This window comes from Lagenorhynchus albirostris, chromosome 8 (genome assembly GCF_949774975.1).
Source record: "Lagenorhynchus albirostris chromosome 8, mLagAlb1.1, whole genome shotgun sequence".
Lineage (NCBI taxonomy): Eukaryota > Metazoa > Chordata > Mammalia > Artiodactyla > Delphinidae > Lagenorhynchus > Lagenorhynchus albirostris.
In genome coordinates this window covers 38891147-38915635 of record NC_083102.1, presented here as the reverse complement: position 1 = coordinate 38915635, position 24489 = coordinate 38891147, and positions in this window count along the sequence as shown.

The window sequence follows — 24489 nt, the reverse complement described above, 5'->3', positions numbered from 1 at the left end:
TTCATGGGTATCACTGGTGTCCCGCAATCCAACTCCTACCTATGAAATGATCCTAGAGGAATTATTTCAAATGCATCAGGGGAGGTACGGGAGCACATTCATTACAAAAACAATAGCAAAAACAACCCAAATCTTCATCAGTATTAAAATAATCAGTGACAATGTGCACAATCAATAGAATATTATATAGTGTTGAAAATGAATGACTACAGCTACATGAGATAAAAAGAATAAATTTCAAAAATAAGTTAAGCAAAAACTCAGAAAAATACACAATTATTCCATTAATAGAAATTAGGTATAAGCAACATTAATTTTTGCTTATATCTACATATTTATGTAACAAATCTATAGAAATCAAGGAAATTATCATAAAATTTAAGGTAGGGGTTATCTTTGAGAAGAAAAGAGATGTGATAGGTTGGAGGGAGAATGCAGTAGCTTGGAACTGGATGATGTGGTTGGTATCTAAGGAACATGAAAGTTCTGTTCCTTAATCAGCAGGATTACAGCAGTGTTCACATTCGTATCTTTCTTTAAATACTACATGTAGTCTTCATACAATTTTTCTGTATATTTCATTATTAAAACGTTTTAAAATAAGAAATATCTGTGCAGGGCTTCCCTGGTGGCGCAGTGGTTGAGAGTCCGCTTGCCGATGCAGGGGACACAGGTTCTTGCCCCGGTCCGGGAAGATCCCACATGCTGTGGAGCAGCTGGGCCCGTGAGCCACGGCCGCTGAGCCTGCGTGTCCGGAGCCTGTGCTCCGCAATGGGAGAGGCCACAACAGTGAGAGGCCCGCGTACAGCAAAAATAAATAAATAAATAAATAAATAAAAATAAAAATTATTCTCTGGGACTCCCTCTTTTGGCCATAAAGATTAACTATGGGAACTAAACTAGCCCTCTCTCATAAACAAATAGAAAACTGAGCAAAATAAATGAAAAATAAATCCTGTTTTCCAGCACTGGACAAAGGCAACATAGGACTATGAGCCCTCAGAGTAGAGAATAAATGAAGTAAGCCCTGCAACTAACTTTTTGATAGTAGGGTTTTACCAAAGCACAGATTGGAAGGGGAACTCATGCAGAACATTGTGGTCTTGCTAAACTAAAGAGATAGAGATTAGGGTTTAGGGGAATTAAAGCAGCAATGCATTTGTCAAGGGGAAGACACACTGAAAAGTAACTACCAAATCTGCATAGGTAGGTGTTCCTTTGAATTGTTGCAGAATTCTGATGTGGGCATTTGAAGGCAAGACTCTGTGTGGTCAGGAAAAGAAAAACGACCAGGGAAGAAAACAATGACCAATAATTTATGAATGGAACATTTCCTATAGCTTGCACAGGATTGGGAGGTGTCAGAGAGCTGACAAAACAGAGTAGAGAAACCTTGTTCAACACCTGAGACATTTAGTAGAGAATTCCCAAACACCCTTTTATTTTCTTTAAGAGGAGGATTAAAACTCTCCCCAGAGGAAAGCTACTTTAGGGTAAAGTTGTCATCGTCATCGCCGTTATCACCATCATCATCAAGATGATACAGAGGTAAAGTAATAATTGAAAAATCAAGCTGCAAACCCAAATAAATTAATACCTGCCAGGAAAAACAAGCAAGCAAACAAAAACAAATGTTCAATATCCTTTGAAGAAGAACAATGAAATCAGTACACAAAACAGTGACCAGCATCCTATAAAAACTTATTACACATATAAGGAAGTGGAAGTCATGATGCATAATTGAATACCATGATGGTGGATACGGATGGTAGTTTTACCAGACATATTGCATGAAGAGAAGGCAAATCTCTATCCAGAGTAAACGTCTATTCCAGTAAAAACAAAACACTTCCCATGGTGGAAGTGGTCCAGTGTAATCAACCTGACACCAGGTAGTCATAATGGGGACTCAGTGTTGATCTCTGCTTTGGTAGATGGAACATTCAGCAGTAGCCATAGATTGGTGAGCCTTGGTGAGTAAAAATCCATGTTATTATTTTCAGAGAATAAATATGAAAATTAAAAACTTAAGGATATTATTTTTAACAATAAATATGTAGATGGGTAATTAATATTTAGATGGGTAATTAACAAGTCTATATTGTAAAAAGTTACAAAAGTCAGATGCAGTTTCATAAGAGATTGAAAATACGTTAAGAATGGGGGGGTACTTTAATTCATTTCTATCTTACAAGTACCTAAACACTTCTGATAATATGACATTTATATATAAAGATGTGTATGCATGTAGCAAGTAACTTATTCTTCACATTGCTTGTACCATGAGACCAGTGCGTCACACTGTTTGTGAACTGTACTTCACACATCTATTGTATAATTTCACATTTTGTTGTGGTAACCTGCTAACTGAATTAGTGTGACATGAAACAAGGGGACATTTTTATTCCTGTCAGTTATGCAGTGACCACATTAAACAGAAGATATCACCCACCTAGCACTCTTGTCAGGGGGTTAACATTTATTCACGAAGTAATAAAGGATTTGGGTGTCAGAGGGCATTTTTTCAAGCCCCACATCTAACCGTTGTGCAGGATGTCAGAGACCAGAATCCTAATTATCTCCCGGTTGTAACTGCTCTGGTTAGAGGGTTGTGTCTTCAGCATAACTGGCTCAAGCTTTGACTTCTGAGGAAAGTTTACCTGCTCTCTGGTAAATAATCCTTCACTAACAATGTTCGAATTCCCAGCCAAACTGAGGTATATTTCTCAAGTCGTATAAAATAGATTTTTCTTTCCTAAAGTGATACACTATATGAATTAGATGCAATTTCTAAATGCCATCAAGCGTTTCCATAGATACACAGGTGAGAAAGAGCAAAACAAAACAAAGTGAAGCAGTTTTGTAAATAATTTGATAAAGATGCCTACTTTGGAAGAATTTTGAAATATAATGATTTATCTTGATGTTTAGTGATGAAAATGATCTATTAACAGCATAACGGATGGATGCATATATGATCTTTGAAGATATTCATACAGATAACATTTTCATATTAGATCAAACCATATGAAATTGGCATTTTTAAAAAACCAGTTGGATATTAACAATTTCATATAGTACCACCTAAATACTGTGTAGTTTTATCTTTTTATCATTGTGTAGTTAGATACACTGTTTTAAGTTTATGATACCTTTCTTGTTTTTACTTGAAGCTACTTTTTTCTGTAGCAACGGGTATTATATTAAAATGATCATGTTTGTTGCTTTAGGGAATCATGTTGTTGAAGCCTAAGTCATTTTTAATGACTGAAATTTTTCTATTCTTGGCTCTGTTGACTATTTTTTGTTGGTCTCTCATACAATACAGGAGTTACAGCATGTTCCAAAGAAAGTTCTGGCTGACCAGAACCTGCAGAAGTTCCGAACTGTTCTTGCAGATATAAATGGTGGTAAATTGTGAGACAGCACTGAGATAGGCATGCCAGTGTAATGTGCCACTTTTCAGGAAGACTCATTTTCAGGAAGACTCATTCTCAGGAGAGTCAAATCCCATGCAAAGATACCGCCCTTTTTGCTCACAAACTCATTACTATGCCTCTTACACTGCTTGAAGAGGAGCTGACACTCAACCTGATACTCAGCTTTGTTTTCTTTTATCCCTTTGAAGCTTAACAGATACCCAGGAGGGGGAAAGGAAACAACACACAACACATGACTGAGTAACAGACAACAGTTAGGACAGACGTACAAACAAGCCTGTGTGACTTCAGTTTCGGAGGGGTCCTACCAGCAAAATACACGTAAAATGTTGCATTTGCTTTCACCAATGAGTAGTTTTCAAGGAGGTAAGTGAGAGGGTGAATATCACTTTCACAAATATTTTTTAAGAAAAATTTTCTTTTCCAACTCAATATTTTTTTCCCCTAGTATCAGTTTAAAATATTTACCTTTGTTTGTTCTTGATACTCTCCTGTGAAGGTATATAGAAAAGAACCATTTTAAAAAAATTATTTATTGAAATGTTTACTATTATCAGTCTTTACCCTTGTGTGACAAGCCCCGTCAAAATGACATACTGATGTGTGACATACTGATATGCCTGTGCTGTAGCCACTCACGATTGGAGGCTTATTTTGTCATTTGATCTTTATACCTAATGGGTCCCTGCTGAACCCGAAGGAGTGACTGAAAATGACAGAAAGAGCAGGTCAATGTCTCCCATCTCAACGGAAGGTTGCACGGCACCTCGGGTCAAGGAGTCTTTGTGTTGGTGTGAATCCTGATGCAGTGTTGGCACGAGCCTTGCCATAACATGTGTTTGCCTTTCTTTGATATGGTTTTCAAATTCCTGATTTATAGCTCTGACATTTGACAGAGCAAAGGAAAGAATCAGAAGCGAAATTCAGTGACAGCTAACAACTTTCTCTTCTCTCAAAGATTTTGTAGCTTTGCCTGAGGAGAGGTGAATCTCAGCTATTTGATTGTTAATTAGAACTGCTGTATGAACACAACAAAATCAAATTAAATATAATCTGGTTTGTGTCATCTTATGTTAGCAATGTGGGGCAAAATCATCAGTTTACTGCAATTCATGAATAACTGCCTCAAGGACTGTGGGAGTGATTTGCGTCAAAGATTTTCAATGCATTCTAATTTCAGAATTTTTAATATCATACTACAGAATAGTAATAAATTTAAACACAAACATGTGCAGATACATAAAACTCAGGCTGTCCTTAACAGCCCTTCTTAACTAAAATTGGTTTAGACTGAATGCCATTTATACTGAAAGTCAAGCATGGAAATTGTATTTGGTGTTTGGTTTGCTGACATTAGATAAATACTTGAGTTTTTTGGATAAGTTAATATGAAGAACTTGACACCTTTTAAAAAAATTTTCTTGGCTCTTTTATTGAAGAACAGATCACTATGGAAATGCCATTAATGTCTAAATTCACATTTTTAACACAGACGACCACCACTGGTAATGCCATATGAGAAACTTCACAAATATTACTGGATATGATTAACTTATATGGGAAGACAGTTTAAAAAGATGCTGTGTCATGCTACTAGAGATTGCCACACTTAAATTTTTTCAATGATAATATCTTACCTAGTCCATAGTTTAGGAGTAGATGCATATAGTTTTCTTTGTCAATGGTTCATAAAAGAGTAAGTGTAATTTTAAAAAAAATACCTGCCTTTTTTCCTGTTTTACTAATTATGTATTTTTTTTGTTTTTCATTTCTTTACTATGTTAGTTTCAAATGTATGGTCAGGCATAAACATGTTACCTTTTTAGTCATTCATTTATTAGCACTGATCACTTACTGTGTATAAGGAGGCACTGGGAGGTCCTATTTTTCTGCATATATTGTTTGTTAGTCTCTTTGATTTATCCATTCTCATTTACTCACTTTATAATCCATCAATATTTTAGTTTAATTTATACTGTGATTTTTTTCAATATGTATCCATTTTGTTTTGAACTATCTTTAGCCCTTTTTTCAGCTTCTCTAATAATAAGTCATCATTTACTGAGATACTCTGTTAAATAGTCTGTACCCCAAATTTCCTTTTATTCTTCTAATAGTCCTGAGAGGTAGATGCCATTGTTATCTCTGTTTCATGGATTAGGCACAGAGAGGTTACCTGTCCAATTTCACATAGCTAGAAGTGATAAAATCAGAATTTTGAATGAAAGTCATTAGGTTCTTGAACAACTACACTGCTTTGTGTCCCAGAGCATATGCTTTGCAGTGGTCTAGGCCTTACCAATTAACTGCCTAACTCAACAGGCTTATCTCCAAGAAGGATATCAGAGCTAGGATCTGTTTTACCTGCCTTCTCCTCTAAATATATGTCATATGCCACATTCCCTCCAATTTTTTTTCAAAATTCTCTATTAACTAACACAAAATTGTTCATCATGACTTACAAACTAAAGAGGTAAGACACCTGCATACACAAGAGCCTCTTGAAAGTAATTACTTAGTCTAAATGGATGACTCTGATGAAAATCAGGTGGGTCCTTGAAAAACAAATATTGTGTACATGGAAACCTTTGAGAAAATATAGTATTATTGTGGCAACTACTTACCTCAGTTTTATACTGCAAACATACAAAATTCATCTCTCTCTCTTTCTTTTCCCCCACTCCCTGATTTAACCAAGATATTAACAGGAAAGAATTATTCTTTCTTCAGATATTAGTGAAAAATAAAAATTTTGAGATTCAAAAGGTCAATTTACGCTTCTCATAGATTATTTGAAAAAAATGAAATAAATATGTGTATGTAATATGAAAGGGAAACATGTTAAATGAAGATTATGTATTTTTCTGTTTTCTGTTCCCCTTACTCTATCTACCTATTAAATATCATTGTTCCCTTTATTTCTCACTGTATATGCCATAACTCTAATATCTAAGGCTTTATATAATAATTCTCATACTAGTATCTCATCTTTTCTCTTGAGCTATACACACTTATTGCTACAGAGTCTCCAGATTAATATATACAAATAGATTCCTACTCCTCCCAATCATTCCCTCTTCTATTCCATTCTCACCTACTCTTCTCTATCCTTGTCTATTATCATTCATCTTAATTCTATCAATATCCTCCTATTGACTTCCTGTTTATAGCCACTCAGACTATCAATCAATGATTAATCACACTGGATACAAATTACCTTTTCAAACACAAAGATGTTATCATGTCACTCATCTTCTCAGAATCAAGTCCAAAGTCCTTAGCAATGAATATAGAGTTATTCTAGCTAGTCCTTTCTTTAATTCTTTCATACTTATTGAGATTATACCAAAGTATGCTACCAGTTTGGTAGCATTGAATTAATATATTTTTCCTTAACAGTCATATAGTATATATACATATATATTTTTTCCTTCTCATGACAAGTCTTTGCAAATATTTGGTTGTAGAATGCCTTAGTTTCCTTATTTACCTTCACTATTTTTTGTGTCACACCATAGATTTTTATGAAAATTAGTTCTCTTTCCAAATGTGGAACATGTTCACAATAGAAATTAAAGTGCGAAAGGAAGAGTACATCTCAAAATCAGAATGGCAGAGGTGAGATTCATGAAGTATATCAGACAGAATTTTTAGCAACCCCTACAAATAACACAAAAATAGAGCCAAGGGGCCAGTAGGTAGATTAAAATGAACACTAAAAATGAAGTAACCTAAGAGAGGGAAGAGAAGGGGATACAAGTACTCAAAAGCAATAGGGATAAATAGAAAACAAATAATAAAATAGTAGACCTAAATCAAAGCATAGTAGGAATTACATTATGTACTAATTGATTAAACACTATAATTAAAATATAGAGAATGAAAGATTACATAAAAAAGCAAGACCCAACTATAGGCTGCTTGCTAAAAACAATAGATAGATTGAAATGAAATGGGTAGAAACACTACTCAAATAAATAACAAGCATAGGAAGGTTGGAATGGCTATATTAATATCAAAAAAAGTAGACTTCAAGACAAAGATTATTATTAGCAAAAAATAGGTGATTTCATAATAATGAAAAAGTACACTTCATCAGGAAGATACAGCAATTATAAATTTGTATGTGTCTGATAACAAAGTTTCAAAATGAATGAAGCAAACATTGGTAGAATTGAACAGCAAAACAGAAAATGCATAATCATGGTAGAAAATTTGAACATCTTTCTCTCAAAATCATAGAGCTAGATAAAAAATTAGTAAAGATAGAGTTTCCCTGGTGGTGCAGTGATTGAGAGTCCGCCTGCCGATGCAGAGGACACGGGTTCGTGCCCCGGTCCGGGAAGATCCCACATGCCGTGGAGCGGCTGGGCCCGTGAGCCATGGCCGCTGAGCCCGCGCGTCCGGAGCCTGTTGCTCCGCAACGGGAGAGGCCACAACAGTGAGAGGCCCGCGTACCGCAAAAAAAAAAAAAAAAATTAGTAAAGATAAAGAAGTTCTAAACATTAACAACCTCCTAGCTCTAAATGACATTTATAGAACTCCATCTAACAACTAGAGGACACACATTCTTTTAAAGAGCACATAGCATATTTCCCCAAATCGACCACATGATGGACCTTAAAATAAGTCTCAATAAATTTAAAAGATTAAAATCCTACAGATTGTATTCTCTGACAACAAAGTAATTAAACTAATAATCAGGAGCAATAAGGCATGTAAGAAAATCTCAAATTTCTGGAATTTGAATAATGTGCTCCTGAATAATTCATAGGTCAATGATGAAATTAAAAAGGAAATTAAAAATTATTTTGAACTGAATGACAAGGAAAATGTATCATTTCACACCAGTTTACCAAAGGAGTGCATAACGGCAAAATGGCAAATACAATATTTGTTAATAGTATAATTAAAATGCGTAATGAAAGCTGGACATTTTAAAGAAATCTGATGTCAATGGAAAACAATAATTTTGGGGTATAAATAATTGTGCCTACTTATGCATTTGGATTTTTGTGTATATGTATGTGTGTTTACACACACATGTATCTGTATATAAAAATATATACAGGAAGCTTCTCTGCATTTGATAATGGCTTATAAGAAATCGCCACACAAACATTTATGTGAATAACTGAAGAAACTAACTCCCATTTAATAGAATCTGAACAAAGATCCTTTACAGTTGATTTTATTAATATCCAAAATAATTATCATAATTAGCTATAAAGAAAAAAAAAGATAGGCACACTAATATGGTTGAAAGACAGTAAGAATCTGGAAGGAGGTAAAACTTACTATGGAATTCATTTAAATTCGATTTTTTAATTGTTCCTATTAAGACGACATTCTTAAAGATTCCACACTTTACCATAACAGAAAGAAAGGATAAAAATTACCCTCTCAAGTTCAACTCTTTACTTCTTGACTATTCATTGTACATTATCTTTATATGCTAGTTACCAAAGCCTTTAGCAGGATCCTGAGCCTCAGCATCTTGCCTGTTATATACCATATTTGGTGCAGCAATGTGGGGAAACTGCATTTTTGTATGTTCAGGAATGAAGCAACTACAGTGGTAATTTTTTTTTTTTTTGCGGTACGCGGGCCTCTCACTGTTGTTGCCTCTCCCGTTGCGGAGCACAGGCTCCGGATGCGCAGGCTCAGCGGCCACGGCTCACGGGCCCAGCCGCTCCGCGGCATGTGGGATCCTCCCGGACCGGGGCACGAACCCGTGTCCCCTGCATCGGCAGGCGGACTCTCAACCACTGCGTCACCAGGGAAGCCCTACAGTGGTAATTTTTAAGTATCAGTATCTTGTCATAAAGATGATAATCAGTCATGATCAATCTGTTGTAGACATGCGTTTCTTTTCTTGTACATAGAGAAATAATTGACTCCACCAGTCTATGGAAATGTAAACAAAATATTTCTAGGAGAAACAAGGGTCATAATTAGTTCTTAAGGAATTTGATGTTACAAAAGTTTTAGTTATGTGTAACATAGTTTCTTGAAATGATTGTTTTGTATTCACGGAAAAGTTGGGATCATTCTAGCAGTATTATACATTAAAATAGATTTTTAAATTTCTGCTGTTCATGTATTTATTGCCAACATTTACAGAATAATTTATTGTTTCATGTTAAAAGATCATCTTTGAGTTTAGCTGTTTTATATTTCAGCTTCTGAACCTTCCTTAGTCCTAAAATATCCCTGATCTAATGAAACCACATCAAGGTGATCTTTGTCCGTTCAGTGCTGGGATCAGTCCACACCTTTTTGTAGAGGTGCATCTTATCATTAAGCAAACTAGATACATAAAATTTTTCATGTAATCAAAAGGTTATTTATCCTCTGTATAGAATTACTTTGCACTTTGGAAATTAATTTTCATAATTTCTTTGCATAGTCTGCCACGCCAATGAATTTAAGGTATTATTTATTTTATTGCAAAGCATTTTTTTTTCACAATTTTTCAGGAAATTATCCACTGTAAATACAGCAAATGGTTTATCTAAAAGTAGATAATCACTCTTTCATTCATACATAATTATATTGATGAAGCTCCAAGGATGTAATTTTGCAAAGTTGGTGGGTGCCCTGATATTTACATTTAACTTACTAAAGACAGTAAAAAATTTGATTCTGAACTCTCTGACCACACTAAAATTTAGTATTACATTATATACAAGAACATAGCAATGATGTTCTAAAAAATTACTTTTGACATTTTTGCAGTCAGTGAGAGGAAAGCCATTTGCATCACTCTGAGGCTTGTTAATGGACTCATTCTCTATTCATTCAACTCTTTTTTTCTTTTTTTCTATCTTGTCAGTCTTTATATTATAATGTATAATTATTGGCAATCAATTCAATAGATGTTTATTGTGTACCAATTATGCATTATGCATTAATCTAGGGACTGGATTTATAAAGATAAGCCTGTATTCAGGAATTATATAGTTGGGCAGATATGGAAGTAAAAGGTAATTTTAATACAGTGTGATGAAAGCAGTAATTACTATGAATGGAATGACATGGGAAGACAAAAAAGAGGGACTGAGTAATTACTCTGGCTAGAGCTGTTTCAAAAAGCTTTACGGAGAAGATGATGTTGAATATGTTCTTGGCGTGTAAACAACAGATTGTTGCTCCTGTTTTTTGTTTGTTTGTTTTTAAATTTTTTATTGTGGTAAAATACACATAACATTACATTTACCATTTTAACCATTTTTCAGTGTACTGTTCAATGATATTAAATACATTCATAACACTATGCAATGATCACCACCACCAATCTGCAACTTGTAAAACTGAAACTTTATTCCCATTAAACAATAATTCTTCATTCTATTCTTCCCCCAGCTCCTGACAATCACCATTCTAATGTCTGTCTCTATGTTTTTGACTATATGAAGTACCTCATATAAGTGGGATCATACAGTATTTGTCTTTTTGTGACTGGTTTGTTTCACTTAGTATAATGTCCTCAGGATTTCTCCAGGTTGTAGCATATGTCAACATTTTCTTCCTTTTTAAGGCTGAATGATATTTCTTTGTATGTATATACCACATTTTGCTTATCCATTCATCCATCTATGGACAATTGGGTTGCTTCCACGCTTGAGCTATCATAAAATAATACTGCTGTGAACATGGGTATATCAATATCTCCTCAAAACCTTGTTTTTAATTCTATTGAGTATATATCCAGAAGTAAAATTGCTGGATCATATATATGGTAATTCTATGTTTAATTTTTTGAGGAACTGCCATAATGTTTTCTACAGCAGTTGTACCATTTTACATTCCCACCGAGTGCACAATGGTTCCAATTTTTCCATATCTTTGCCAACACTTGTTATTTTCTGTTTTTATTTGATAGTAGCCATCCTAATGGGTATTAGGGGGTATCTCATTGTAGTTTTGATTTGTGTTCATTTTAGTTTTTTATTTGGTTTGTTTTTTTGGCTAATTTTCCTTAGATCAGTGTTTTTCAAAGTGTGTTCCAAGGACCACATGACCAAAATTACATTGTCGATAAACGAGAATGTTTATTAAAAATGTAATTTCTTATGCTACCAAACTTTTATTCAATAGTTATGGTATTGTATGAAGAATATACATTTTTAGAACTCCCCAGGTGATTTTTTTAGCAGAATAAACTTCACCACAGAAACAAGTAAAAATTATTTCCCTCTGCATCAACATTACTATCATATTCAGAATCATATTGTCTATTACCATCATCTCCAAGTTGTGTTAACAAGAGTACTTATGTAGATTTCACTAATGTATTGCATACCCCGCCAAAGCCTGGTTTTCTTAGAGATAAATTAGATTCAATGAGCCAAAAATCTTGGGATTGGTGGACACTTTAGCGGTCCAAGTAGTTTAAGGTACCATTTAATCCTCAGGCCCTCTCTGCAATGCCCTACTAAGTCACCTCGCCTGTGCCATGTCTTTGAACCTACAGGTTCCCTTTTTCTGGAATACATTTGAACCCTCACTCACTGTAGGATATTTGCTCATGTTCCACATCCAGCCCAAGTGCCTCTCCACAAAGCCATCCATAAACGACTCCAGCCATGTAGAGGTGATGTTTCCTTCTATTGTACGATCACCAGACATACCTTCGCTCTTATACTTACACTATCTTGCAAATTTTGTTGGCAAGGCTGCCCTAAACTCCATGAGGATAGAAAATATTCTAATTATTATTATTATAATTTTGTCTTAGTCAGTGCCTTATACCTGGTATATAAAAGTATGCTCTTTATTTGAAATGGAATCTTAACAAAACTTTAAAAACTATGTTAACCAAGCAGTCCTTGATATATTGATACTAACAATTTTATTCACACAAAGGGCTGAGGATTAAGAGTTACAAAGATCTTTTCAAGCTAAAAATTATTAGAACTTGAATTTTGTCATAAAATTGTGTACAGTGATATAGAAAAAAATGAAATATCAAGAGTCTATGTAAGAAAAATGTATATTTTTAAGGTTTTTTTGCAGTGATAAACAGGAAAATGTTTTTAATAGGTAGAAAATAAGAATATAAGGATATGTTTAATTTTTCCCTTTGACGTGACATGCAGAATTTTAGTTTCCAAATCAAACAAGGATAATTAAGTGTTGGAAAATATTCTGTATATAAGGTACTAATACAGATAACTTGTAGTGTACAGTGTACAATTTCAAGACAAATGATTAATTTATGAGGTTTTTTAATAGTGAAAAGTTTTCAGTTTTAAAATATTGATGGACTTTGTCTTTGAGATACCATTTTGGGATCATTTTCTAAGCAGTAAAATAGGAAAAATAATTATGGGATACAGCTTTCCTTGGGAAACTGTATGGCTGATCTCATTGGTGGCTGTTTCCTTGAGAGAAGGATCCAATCCTGGAGCCACTTATTCTCTCACAGTTGATACACACTATTACCACAGACAACCCAGAATTGCTTTACAATTTATTCCCTCTTGGTCTCTCAGATAATTAGTTGTAGGTAAAATCAATAGTTGTTTCCCCAAGGGTATGTCATTACAGTGACAATAAAATAACCCTTTTCATTATATTTACCAAGCTATTCTTTCAATTTGGTGCATTAGTGCAAGGACTAGACTTTCTGAAGAACATGTTTATAAAACAGCATCTACAACAAAGAAATGTACAATCTGTAGGGCCCATTAAATGGTGAAAATGCATGTCTATAGATAATGAACAATACTTTACTGAGCCAGTATTAACATTCACAATATCAGTTGTGTGTTCTAAAGACTTGTGACAATCTGATGGCAGGCAAATGATTGCAATAAGATAACAATTGAGCAGGTGCTTCAAAATAATGACTCAAGCCTTTTCCAGAAAGCCTACGGGAACCAGAGGTCAAACCTGCCCAGAGATACTGATAATGAGGAAGTGAAATGTCTATGATGGCAGTAAGTTAATCATCATCTGATTCATTATCCAGGTACAAAAATGCTGTGAGAAGCCCTGTTAAAAATCAATGCATATTGGCTTTTTAGCCAAAAAGGTGCCTCCTGAGAAACATCTGGCGGTCTTTCAGTTTGCGATTACAAACAAGAAAAGGAAAAGGAAAAAATTTTTTAAGTAAAATAAAGTTCTCACAGAGTTTCTACCTAAAGTTTTAGGACTGCTTTGGGCCATCCCAGAAATGTTTACACTGCTGACACTCAGAATGTAAATGTAGCTCTCATGAGTGCACTGACATACTCTCCTTTATCCTGTTCTCTTTCTCACTGGAATCATTCCTGAACCACCACCTACTGGCTTCTGGAAATGTTCCCCAATTTTTTCTTCTGACAGCAAGTAAAACTCAAAATTTTTATCTTAATAGAGTGATATACAGAAAAAGAGAAAGAAAATAAAATTACTCAAAGTTGCCAATGTATTAAAAGGTGATGGTTTAAAATTATTTGTCAGATCAATCTGTAGACTTCAAATGTCAAATTGGCAGGCTAGCAGTTCTAAAACCACACTTCACTGACTATTTTGTCTGGGAAAGTGCCTGAAAACTGTGTTCTCTGGGGTTAATCCTCTGTCAGAGAGCACTTGCAAGCCCCTTTAATCAGGCAAAGTTGTATTGAATGTTCTTTCTTCATAGCCAGCAAATAAGTGGGGGATGACTGTCAGTTTTGATCTATTAAACATTTTGATTGTCCTCCCCTCAGCGACATCAGTTTTCTGGCCAAGACTGTGCAGCCATTCTTAGCACTCAGAGGTGACTTTTTTTTTTGTAATGCTCATTTTATTGCCAATTCTGGGTCAGTGTGGAGTGGTGGTCAGCTCCCTGGTCTCTCTCTCTGATGTCCCATCCCCTCAAGAGGCGACTTCTTTTGACAGATGGACTGGCAGGGACTGAAGCTAGCTTGACAGCACCTGAGATTCTATTGTGTGTCAGCATCAACCTATAGATTGACACCAGATGAAGGCAAATGTGGACGACATTACCCGCTAGAGTGAGAGTGTCCTTATACACGCTGCTCTTTTGGTTCATTTGTTGTTTTGTTTCACTCCTGCTTTCATGTTTTTCATTTTTATATTCTCTGACTAGAATTCAGGGAGGAGCCCCATCTTTGATGTCCCGGAATCTTACAGGAACTGAGCATGTGGGTCTGTGGAAAGTCAGCCATACAGGCATTCAGGAGACTCAGACACGTGTAGCTCAGTTTACAGAGTGTATCTATTGGAGAATTTTTCACTTTGCTAAATTCCTTTAGAAACTAGAAGACCCACTGATTGATAACCAAACACACTATGCTTGAAATAAGGAGGATAACGTGTCTTGCTATGACTATGATAATTTAGTTATATAATTATAAAAACTAAATAAAATCTGCTGGTTCTAATTCTGTGTGAAGGATGCTGGATGTTCAGATTACAGAGGCACAGTGCAGATGTGCTCTCCTCCCACATCTGTGCTAAGCCCCCAGTGTTCACAAGTTGCTGCCTAGAAAGAACTTCATTATAAATTCAGGGCATCATGTAAAGTTTCTGTCATGTTTTCAGGTCTGAAAAATCCCAGTCTTACCTACCTAGGCTGGAAATTACACAGAGCAGTGGTGTAATTACACAGAGCAGTGGTGGCACAGGTCCCCCATCTCTCAGTGTCTTACGGGGAGGTGCACTTGCATCAGGGCAGGGCTAGATGTACTACACTTCAGTACAACTTTCTACAGGGCGTGACGGTAAACACTGATGGTTCTCCATCCAGATCTCCTCAAACATGTTTTACCATTTTAGCACTCCCCTTCTACAGCTTCGGTGTGCTTTTGTCTCTAACAGCTAGTACCTGAGGCCCCTCCAAAAGCACAAAGAGCAAAAAGTACCTGGGAGTTTACATCCCACCACACTATCTCCATCCCCAATCAAGCTGCCCTTAGTCAATGACTAACAGCTGCGAGCATATGAAGGCCCACCTCTCTTGCCTTCATGCAGGACAAATCTGAGGAGTAACACACTCCAGAGTTCCTCTGTGGGACCAGGCTAAAGCTACTCCCCTCCAGACTTGGCCTGGAATCACATCTTGGCTTGTCTTCTTCCCTAACTGGCTTTCCCCAATTCTTTACATGCTTCTTCAGGAGGGCTTCTTTAGTAAATCACTTGCACACGCTAATCCTTAACCCATGTCAGAGTCTGCTACTAGACAACTTCACCTAAGCATGGGGCAAGTGTAAAAGCTGCCTTATACAGACAGATTTACTCGTCACCAGGCTAACTGAACATAGTGTCAGCAGTTGCCAGTTGTGAGACAGGAGTTGCTGAGCACTTGGAGACCTGAGGAACACAGGAGCTTAGGTGGGTGTATTAGTTATCTATTGCTAGATAACAAATTCCCCCAAAGCTTAACAGTTTCAATAATACACATTTGTAATCTCACAGTTCCTGTGTGCCAGCAATCCTGGCACAACTAAGCTGGGTCTCAGGAGCCCGCACAGGCAGGGTTGTAGTCATCTCCAGTTTTAACTAGGGTGGGAGCCACTTCCATGATCCCTTAGCGGTTGATGGTAGGATTCAGTCATCTGTGGGCTGTTGGGTTTATTTCCTCACTAGCTGTTGGGCAGCAGCCCCTCCGAGGTCTTCATCTCATGAGCTTCTTCAACATGGCAGCTTGCTTCAGCAAAGCAAAAAAAAAAAAAAAAGACCAGAAAGCAAGCGAGATCAAGAGCTAGAAGGACAGGAGTCACAGCCTTTTGTAACCTAATCTTGGAAGTGATACCCCATTACTTGTGCCATTATTCTCTTGATTAGAAGCAAGTCACTAGGTGCAGCCCATGCTCAGAGGAAGGAGACTGCACAAGAGCCAGCATCCAAGGAAGTGGGAAGTGGACTTTCCCTCTAGAGCTTGAATCCTTCAAGGCAACCTGACATAAGAATCTGGGGTCATTTTTGCAGATTCTTGCTTGTCACTCCAGTTTTCTTTCATTAAAACTTTAATTTATACTTCAATGATCATATTCAAAAGTAAATTCTATGGAGTTTATTATTCCACATAAAGAAGTGAAGCACATATTTACACATAAATATCATTCAAATGTCAGCATAAGGAAGAAATACTTGTAATAGTTCCATCCTTGGAATAAGTTATAAAAAATAAAATGGTTAAAATTCCGTTATGACAAATCATGCAGTTTAGAAACTCAAAAACCTCTGCTGCCACTCGGTTGGCATTTCTTTTGACACGTTCTGAAATGATGCTCAGATAATTTGCTTCTTTTCTCAATCTGGCTTGACAACTGGAAGGTATTTCATGCTGGTCTTCTATGAAAAGCCCTGTGTCCACTTCAGTGGCTCCAAAATGAATCAGTTCAACTCCCGGATATGAATGATTCATTGGATCTTATCTCCCTCATGCTGGCTGCCTTGGCGCTCAATTCACTAACATAATGATTTCTAAATACTGAGTCCAGATGTTCCCCTGGGATAAGCAGGACAGAGAGAAAACAGGTGTGTGAAAGGATGAAGTATGTTTTATTTTGAATTTTGAATGTGAAATAATTGTAGTTATGGCTTATAGTTAGACCATGCTTAAAGCTTTTAAAGCACTGGTTTAGGCAACCCTTTTCTCTCCACCTGCGTGGTTATATATGAATATAGATCGATAGATAGATAGATAGATATACATTTGTGCCTCTGTGTTATATAATAAATGAGGTCTAATCAACAGAGTTGCCAAGATAGCCATTATTTTGAAGTTGGCCTTATACCTGTCTGAAATTTCAGAAAAGACTGAGAAGTTCCTGCCTCCACCAGTTAATAAGAAAACCAAGTGGCATTAAATAAAAAGTAGCGATCCAATGCTAGATCAAGTGGTCTTTTACGTTCATTGACTCTGGAGTGAGCTGTAACTACTGACAGGGACCAGTGACCTTGTTTTAATATCAACTTGGTTTTCAGAAATTCTTACCCAGAATGTTTAAAAAGCACTAAAATCCCAGGGTACCATCAGCCAGACAGCCCCTCAGATAACTGAACAAAACAACAGAGATGTGCAATTCATATAAATACACACAGATGTGACACTGAAATCCATTATTTTTCTTGCAGTATACATTGTCTCAACAGTAATAAAATTATACAATTGTTAAATCAAACAGATGTAGCTTACATTGTGTCTAAAGGTCACCAAATCTGGATTCTGGAAGAATTAGATAAGAGAGAAAGCTCTTGTGTCAAAACTGTAAGCCCTGTACTAGCTTCACAGCCCTTTATGCTGCTATGAAGGGATAAATAGAAGGTGAAGTCAGATCTTGATCTACAGTTTAATCTTTCCCAAATGAAACAACGCATTTGTTGAGCAAGAAGCATATAACGCCTCTTACCCCAGTTAAGAAACTCTCAGGGCTGCATGCAGGAGACAGAAATTCTGGTGGTTGGGACACTAAGATATGAGGTGAGCAGACCAAAGCCTTTCAGAAAACCTGGACTATTTTCTAAAAATCTAACAAAATCTGATCCAACAAAATATGTCGATCTTATTTTTCTTAAATATTATAAATCCAGTATTTAAAATAGTTACGTTTTAAAAAATTGTCAACCATCATTTCATTTTACATAGAGAACCACATACATTTTCATTCATAAAGACACATGTGTGTATATATACACACATATATATACACACACACTAAATCCTTTTGAAAAACAAAATCATACAGTACATATCATTTGCAAACTACTTTTTTAACTTTAAAATATATCATGAATACCTTGCAGGTTATGGTAGAAATTGTTAGTTACCTACAACCTAGTTACCTAACATTTATCCCTTTTTTTCTGCTGAAAAGGACATAGTATGAAGTAGCAGTGTATCTGTGAAATTCAAGAGGCTGGATGAGAATTGGTGCAAACCACACACAGACATCCTTTTACCTAATTTTCCAGCTTCCTTAGCATCTGGGGTGAGCACATGCTCCAGTTCAGACTAATAAGGTTTGAGAGAAGGGGGTTGAGGGGTTCCAGGAAACTTTTGATTTTCTGATTAAATAAGATAGATGCAACTGGCTCGCTTTTTTCCCTTCCCCTCCCTTACCTTCTTCTGACTTGCATATAGATGTGAAGGCTGATGCTAAGGTAGCCATCCTGGGAGAATAAGAGAAAGGCAAAAAGGATCACAGAGGTATCATCCTTGAACGTAAGCCAGCACTGCCTACCTCTAGGTTCCTTTATTTATTTTATGTTTATTAAGAGAAAAATAAATATAAATTATTAAAGCCATTGTGATTGAGTTTTCTGTTACTTGAAGTCAAATACATGCCTTCTATCTTTAATCTACCTCAGATTTTCCTTAAAAATAGCATACATATTGCTGATGCTGTAATTACAAAATTGAATTTCAAGCTGTTTAGGACAAGGCATTAAATAATATTAAATCATATAGCAAAACTTTATGCCACTTTCTGTTTTAATTATTCTTATCATTCAGATGATATAAAGAAGAGGGTCTTAGTCTGACTTAAATAATTATCTAATTTTTGCTAATCACCCTTTCAAAAAATGCCTTAACAGGCTTATTAGCTCAAAATTAATAATTTTGTTTTGATTATTTTTATCATTACTCTTCATTCATATTAAGCAATATTGGTTTCTACTTTTGATAAGATAGTAGATTTAGGAAGATATATTAAGAAAATATTAATTCAGTTGGCACACGCATATGGCAAAACTCTTGAATGTGGAATAGCAAATAACTAAGTTTGGGAAACACCATTCTCTACTATATCACTTTTAAAGGTTGTATACTATATTCTCAGAAGGTTATTTTCGGAGGTAATATTTAGACCATTTAACAACTGGTATGTTGTAGTTGCCAACCATCAACAAATGACCATAAAGCAAATAACAGAAACAGATGCCAACATAAACAACTGGTATTGTTGCTGAGTACCAGCTGCGTATCTGTCCTGGCTGTTTCAACAGTGCATTTAATCAATTAATCTCTTAGCAAATAAATATTTGCTAAGTTGTGACACACTAATGCCTAAATCTTTGCTTAATGTATTTGCCATATAAATGTTTGATTATTTCCTCAGGATAAATGACTAGAAGTTAAATTTTTGGGAAACAAGCATAAATATTTTTAAGCATTTCATATGTATCTGCCTAATTAGCCCCAGAATGCTTGTACCAATTACATTCTCACAAATATAGAAGACTGCATTTTTTCTGAATCTTTCTATCATGTTTTTTGTACCACTCGAAAAAGCAGAGGAATAAAATAATAATAATAAAATTAAAATTAACATACACTAGTGTTCTCTCTCTCTCTCTCTCTCTCTCTCTCTCTCACACACACACACACACACACACACACACACACACAGTTTCTTTTGGTTTTGTTTTTGAAATGAGCCTATTTGTTCATAATACATTATTATATTCACTTGGTTTAAGTTATAAAATATTATGTCATAGCAATCTTCCAATTTAATGTAATTGATCTAGCTAATTATTTCAAACTTTCAGTCTATTTTAAATTATAAAAGTCATATATGCACTTTCTAATAAGCCAAACAGTGTTGAGATGACAAAAATAAAATGGTAATAATCTCCCTTCCCTCTTCAAATATAACTATCTTGAATTTATCTTTATTAATATAGGTATCCCATATCTTTCTCCATGTTTAAACGCAAGTGTGCCAACATACACAGGTATATATAGGCACTTTACCTACTGCTATCTTAGAAAAATAGGATTTTACAAATATACAGTGCACCATTATTTTTTTTTAGTATATCATTTATGTCCCTTACACATCAACAGTGAGAGATATAACTCAGTTTAGTAGCTGGGTAATATTTTACAATGTTAATCCTCCATAATTAATTCAAACATTATGCTATTGGTATATACGCATTCTGTTTCCAAATCTTTTACTCCTGTTTTAAAAATGTCCATGTAGACATCCCCTTTTCTACTTGTGTTTGTCTGTTTGGTTTTCCTCTAGGCTAGAGATGTCCCCACCTCCACCTCACACAAACCAAAATAGGATTATTAAACAGAGTATCTACATTTTTAACTACAGAATAAGTGAGGAGATCACATTTCCCCACAAAATGTCCCAGTATACACATCTCTCCGTTTAATACTGGTGTTATTAGTCTTTTAAAACTTTGCTGATCTAATATGCTTAAAAAAATGGCATTTCACTATGATTTATCTACCCTGAAGTTAAGAATGTTTTTCCTTTCTTTCTTTTCTTCTTTTTTTGTAATTTTCAGGGCACTTTTGAATTTTCTCTGCTTTTGAATTTATAGAGCTTTTTGTATGTATGTGTTAGGGATATTAACTTTCATTTTCAATAAATGCTGCAGGTTCTTTCCTGGTCTATTAAGTAATAGACTAAAGAAATTTAGCTTTCTTAGTGTATATTTACCTTTTTGGTTACCAAGTTTTACATTTTTCAGGTAATAAAATAGGAATATTTTACATGTGGATTCTTAAACAATAGATATTTTATTTTTGTGCAATTGTGCTAGATATTTAACTGTATTTTCTCTAAGTTGGATAGGCAATTATTCCAGCTCCATTTACTGAGCAAATTATCATTTCCAACTGACCTTTGCTAGTGGTGTGATGCAAACACCAATTGTTTAATTTTTAGGAGAATCTGATTGTCATCACACTTGGTACGTTAATATTGACCAAGGTAGGAGTATTTATATCATAGAAACTAGAAATCACTACATCAGGCTCCCCTCACCTCATTTCAGCCCCAGAGAGCTGGTTGTTAAACATTCATTGTCCATCACTTTTTGGTCATATGCGGTTTCCACATATCCTTGGGTCTATCCTTGGACTCAATATTTTTATTCATTCATCTGTTTGTTTAATGATATACAAATATTATACATTTTATGTACAGTAGATTTGTCTTCAAATGTGTTACGGCAAAAAGGCTCCTCTCTATTCTTTTGTAAAAATCTTTTGTCATTTCTCAAGTATATACTTCGAATTGAAAAATAATTTTGACAAGTTAAATTTGACAATTTTGACAATAACTTTGACAAGTTAATTTTGACAATTTTAAATTGTCAAATTTAAATTCTCAAATTGACCAAAATGAACAAAAAATGTTATTCTTACCAACATGTATTAATATATTCATTTGGGAATAATAGATTTTTTATGATATTAAACTCTTCCATTCAGGAAATTTGTTTCTCCTTTACTTAGGGCATCAGCATTTTAGAGAAATCTATTCTTGACCTCTTTAGGCTCACTGTAATAAGTCTAGTTGTCTGAGTGAGTTAATTTAAATTGTGAAACTGAAATTAAAAGAGTTCATTCCCATTTTCAAATTGCAAAATGCATAAAAACCTAAAGGATATGGTGTCCTTTTTTATGTCACTTCTCTAATGTAATCTATTAATCGGAGGCAATTGCCAAGTAGTCTATCATCTATCTATCTAAGTTCTATAATTAATATGGCAAATAATTGAACAAAATAGTTGCCAACTTAGTAACTTAACTGTGTTGGTCCAAGCTACTAGCCCTTCTGGCAGTTCTCAGAGCTGATCCTCTCTGCTTCCTAAGTGACATTGCTCATATCACTATATGTTACCAATGCATGAGATCAAAACTTCAATATTTTTTCACCTCTGTTCATGACAGTGTGTGCAGAGAAGAGGAACCAATTTGGAGGAAACAGGGGCATTTTTTCTCATGGTTTTTGAAAAGTTTCAGGGATGGAGTTATACCTCTAAGTTGTCCATGAGAAACAGAACTTAAAGCCCTGTGCCTCAGTTTTGCTGTGAATACATATGAAAACGACGGATGAATCCGAGAGGGAGGATTGAAGTGTGTAGGGAAATGCTTTTGACTTCTTTGGCATTAACTTTCTGATAAAATATTGCACTGAGAGATAAACAAAGTTCTGAATAAGTCTGAATCATTAAACTTTAAGGAGAGGACAGAAAGAAAAGTGGAAATTGGCTAAAGATATATATGTCATGAGTAAAGTAAAAACTTCACAGGGCTTCCCCGGTGGCGCAGTGGTTGAGAGTCCACCTGTTGATGCAGGGGACGCGGGTTCGTGCCCCGGTCCAGGAAGGTCCCACATACTGCGGAGCAGCTGGGCCCGTGAGCCATGGCCGCTGAGCCTGCATGTCTGGAGCCTGTGCTCCGCAACGGGAGGGGCCCCAGCAGTGAGAGGCCCACGTACGGCAAAAAAAAAAAAAAAAAAAAAAAAATTCACAAACACCTTTGTTCTTTAAATAGGAGACACTGCTAAGGGCTAATAACACCTGGGAAAAGCTGGCAGTGGGATCTGTTTTCACAAGTGAGGTTTTGGTTATTACATGGAACCCCCGCTTTTCGAAATTTCACTTTATGTCACTTCACTTTTACAAAAGACCTACATTAGTACATGTTTTCACTAACCAAAAGAAATCTAAAGAGGATTTTTGCTTTTCCAAAAAAAGGCAAAAAGTGATGAGAGTGTTCAGTGTTTGTTTTGTAGCAGGTGTTATAAGAGGCAGTGAGACTGGCATCCCTAAGCTCCCTCCTCCAGAACTACACTCAGCATCTCAGCATTAAGCCTCCTTAACTTTGAACTGTGTTTGTGAGCCTACGTGCTTGATCTCAATTTATTTTATGAAGCCATTAGCAAGATGTGTCCTAAGGTAATTGCTTTTTTGCTTCACACCATTTCAGCTTAGAAAAGGCTTCATAGGCATGCTCTACTTTGGGAAAGTGGGAAACTTATACCTGGATTTAGTCATTTTCATCTGCTATCCTCTGTGAACTGGAGAAAAGGGCACAACTGACAACTGGAAACAGTGGATACAAGTAGTACAAATGGTTTTCGTTGGTAATATGAACTTGAATCCTTTCCAAGGTTTTTGTTTGTCTTTTAATAAAGATAACAAGGAGGATTTGTGTGTATGTAAATGTGGGTGTGTGTCTCCCTAATAAAACTGAAATCAAAACCTTTTGTTAATCTTACACTTAGAGCTTATTTGAACTTCACTTATTATGAGATCATCACCTTGTCTAAGAGATACTTGGTGCTTTCTTGGTGAGGCCTACCCCTGGGTGGCCAAATACTTATATCTAATGAATATATAACAACAATCACTCCATCTTTCCTAGCCTATTACCTTATAATTTGTGGGTGAATTTGTGAGGGTTTATGTGCCTTTGTTGTAGAGAATTAATAGCCATTTCCCTCATAAGAAACTGAGTCATGGGAATGTAAGGCATAGCATAGGGAATATAGTCAATAATATTGTAATAACTCTGTATGGTGACAGATGGTAACTAGACTTACTGTGGTGATTATTCCATAATATATAAAAATATTGAATCACTATGTCAAACACCTGAAACTAATATAATACTGTATATCAATTATAATTCAACAAAAAAGAAACTTATGAGATGATTATTATCATTATTTCTATTATCTGTAGTAGCAGTAATAGCAGTAGTAGTAGTAATAGCCAATTATATATTTGTATAATCTTACCTAAATAATATCTTGTTTTGTTTTTTCAAAAATTCTTCATTGGCTCCCAACGAAGACCAGGTTGATGGTCTAAGAGAACCTATACTGAGAACTTAAATTCTATCAGTCCATGATAGAATACCAGTTTGGCCCTGACGTGTCCCTCAGGGCCAAACTGGTAGTTCTGTTGACCTATAAATTCACAGCAAAGGAAACCATCAGCAAATGAAAGGACAACCTATAGAATGAGAGAATATATTGCAAATGATGCAACTGACAAGGAGTTAATATCCAAAATATACAAAAAGCTCATATAGCTTAATATCAAAAAAGAAAACCACCCAATCAAAAAATGGGCAGAAGATCTAAATAGCTATTTCCCCAAAGAAGACATACAGATGGCCAATAGGCACATGAGAAGATGCTCAACATCACTAATTATTAGAGAAATGCAAATCAAAACTACAATGAGATATCACCTCACACTGGTCAGAATGGCCATCATCAAAAAGTCTACAAATAATAAATGCTGGAGAGGGTGTGTATATATAATGGAATACTACTCAGCCATAAAA